A 3,038-nucleotide genomic window follows, 5' to 3' on the forward strand; every position below is an offset into this window, starting at 1 on the left:
CTAACATAAAACAGTAAAGAAAAGGTCAGTGAAATTGGCCTAGATGCCCTGGCATCACAACACCAAACTTAAAGCTTGCTTGTCCTTAAGCAAGTACTAAAACATAGGAAGAATGAATGAAAGAACAAGAAGATAATATAGAAGTAGAATTCCTGGTTTATGGAGTTTCATGCATAGCAACTTAGGTTCTTTCCTTTACTAGGTTTCAGGCCTTTATCAAGTCCTTGGTCACTCTATTGATTGTATCCTTTGAGACTTCTTAATTGTTGATCCTTCCTTCTTTTCCAAGGTTTATTACATTCTTCTTTTGGCTAAGTGCTCTGTAAGAGGGCGACTCTTTATGATAAGCTTTCAGCCAACACTCCCGAACCAGTTGGTTCAAGGTGCTAGGTGTTAAGACACCCCTAAGGACTTACTCCCTCAAGTCTCTTTCCCTCATACATACACACCACAGGCACATGGTTTGTTATTTTTCTTTCTTGAGACCTTAGTGTCCAGCACCTCTTTGGGTTACTAAGTGTTTTGTAGCAAAGGTCACTCTTGATAGTGTACTTTTATCTGATAATCCCTGATTAGTTAATCCAAGTTACCAAGTGATGAGGCACCCCTAAGAGCTTATTCATCCAAGCTTATCCCTTGCACATGAACACCACAGACACATGCCTCAATTTTAAAACCCTTGGTGCCTAGCATTGTTTCTTATTGTGTTTCTTTCCTTTTCACTTTTATTGCTCTTTCTCTTTTTTTATTGGGATCTTATTATTTAGTCAGTCTCATAGGATGTGTTTCAAGCATATGATTCAGGATAGATAGCTGCCTTCTTTCTTTGTTTGATGAACTAACTTAGCTTACTAATCATCCTACCATAAACAGTCAGAACTAACTTCTCAAAATAACTCCACTCTTGTTCTTTTCATAACATTTTCTTTTTGATTAACTTAAAGGACAGGCATACAATTAAGAAAGATGTAAGTGAACACTAGGGACATTAAGCTCAATGGACCTAAGCAATGAAAACCTTAAATGCATAATTGAAAATCCTAAGCTACTCATGGAAGAATGTTCTATTTCATACATGATTTTCCTTATTTAAAGCTGTGAATTAGATAGAACTAAGAAGGAACTTCACCACTTTTCACTTATTGGAATGCTCATGTTCTTCTACTTCCTTGTCCTCTTTATATTCACTTTGTCCGCTTGTGCTTCTTCTCATCCGATTCATTCTAGCTATTTTCCAATCTTTCAGTGCCATCCTTACTGACTCATGACTCTGTTCAGCCCTTTCGCGCTCCACTCGTGCTAATTCATCCTTTACATCCTCATATTTTGTGATCCCAGGATGTAATACAAGTAGTTGTCCAACTAGGTACCCAAGCCTGGCTTGGGTATTTACATGATATCCAGTCTCACTCATGTGTATTCATCGAAAAGATCTGCCTGTTCTCTTTGTTTCCTATGCATCTCATGAATGTGTGCACCTTGATGTGCTTGGATGTTGATTAACCTTTGGATGGCTCCTTGTTGTTGATCTTGCTTCTGGTTCAGGTTATGGAAGGATTCAGTCCATTGTCTCCCTTGTTCCAATTGCTGGTCCATCAATTGTTTTTGCCATTCCCCTTGCTGATTCATCCATCTAGAGAGTGATTCTTCTTGGCAGTCCACTAATTGCATTTGAAACTCCTTTTGTGTCCCCTGATTTTCCATGCATTGCCTAGATAAGGTATCAATAGCCTCTTGTAATTGGTGCATGCTTAAGGTGGTTGGGGCTTGCTCCTGTGAATGTTGTCCTTCTTCAGCTTGATGAGCTGGCCTCTTTCTTACCCTTCGTTGAGGTAGTGCAGTTGCAGGAGGGGTCATTATTTTGGGAAGATGGTTTATGGTAGGAAGGTGGTTCTTCTTGGTGAAATTGTGGAGGTGGTGTACATCGAGGTAGTTCTTGGTAGTAGTGATCTTGGAATTGTAGTCCTGTGAATGGCTCATATGGTTCAAAAGTTGGATGGTGTGGTGAATATGGATTGGGTTCATATGGAAGTGTTTGGTGAAAATAGGCTTGTGAGTATGGTTGAGAGTTATGTTGAGGATATGGTTCATAGACATATGGTGGTGGTTCTTGAAAGTCACAAGGTGATTCACCATAGCCATTGGATTGATATGCATCATAGAATGACGCTTCTTCATAGTGCATTGGTGGAGGTTGTTGCCATGAAGATTGATCATATGCATATGGTTCCTCCCACCTTTGATTGTCCCATTCTTGATGCACATCTTCATTATAGTCCTCATTTCCTACAACATGTTGATAACCAAACTCATAGCCAAGGTGAGAATTCATGATAGCAAGAGGAAAATGAAAACAAAATCAAATAAGAAGCAAGAGAATTAAATCCTAAAACTAGTAAGAGCTAACAAAAGCAAACATATTCACACTATTCACATATATACAATAACCAATAACATAACACCATTGCAACTTCCCCGGCAACGGCGCCATTTTGATGATTGGGTTTTTGATGGTTTAGAATTTCACTAATAAAATCTCGTTGTAAAGTATAGTTTCTAAACCAACAATAACCCTTTCATACAAAAGATTGTTTGTCACAAGTAACAAACCCCTAAATTTATAAACCGAAGTATTCAAACCTCGGGTCGTTCTCCCTAGGAAGTGCAATAAAGTGTCTTGTTATTGGTTATGAGTTATTTTGGGGTTTTGATAAGAGGCATGAAAGTAAATGGCAATGAAAATAAACTAACAACTAACAAAGCTCTTGGCAAGATATGAGAACTAGAAATCCTATCCTAGTTACCTTTCTCAATTGTGATGAGAATTGTTCATTGCTTCCACTTAGTTAACCTCTAACCATGGAGGTAAGTCAAGTGGATGAATCAAGTTGATTCCTCTAGTCCTAATTAACTCCTAGAGGAATAACTAGCTTTAGAGGCATTCAAATCAATTAGCAACTTCTAATTATCAATCAACAAAGGAATTAGATAACTCAAGTGTCACTAATTACTCTACCTAAGCCAAGAGGAGCAAAACC

Source organism: Arachis stenosperma, chromosome 4 (assembly GCF_014773155.1).
Source record: "Arachis stenosperma cultivar V10309 chromosome 4, arast.V10309.gnm1.PFL2, whole genome shotgun sequence".
In the NCBI taxonomy this organism is placed as follows: Eukaryota; Viridiplantae; Streptophyta; class Magnoliopsida; order Fabales; family Fabaceae; genus Arachis; species Arachis stenosperma.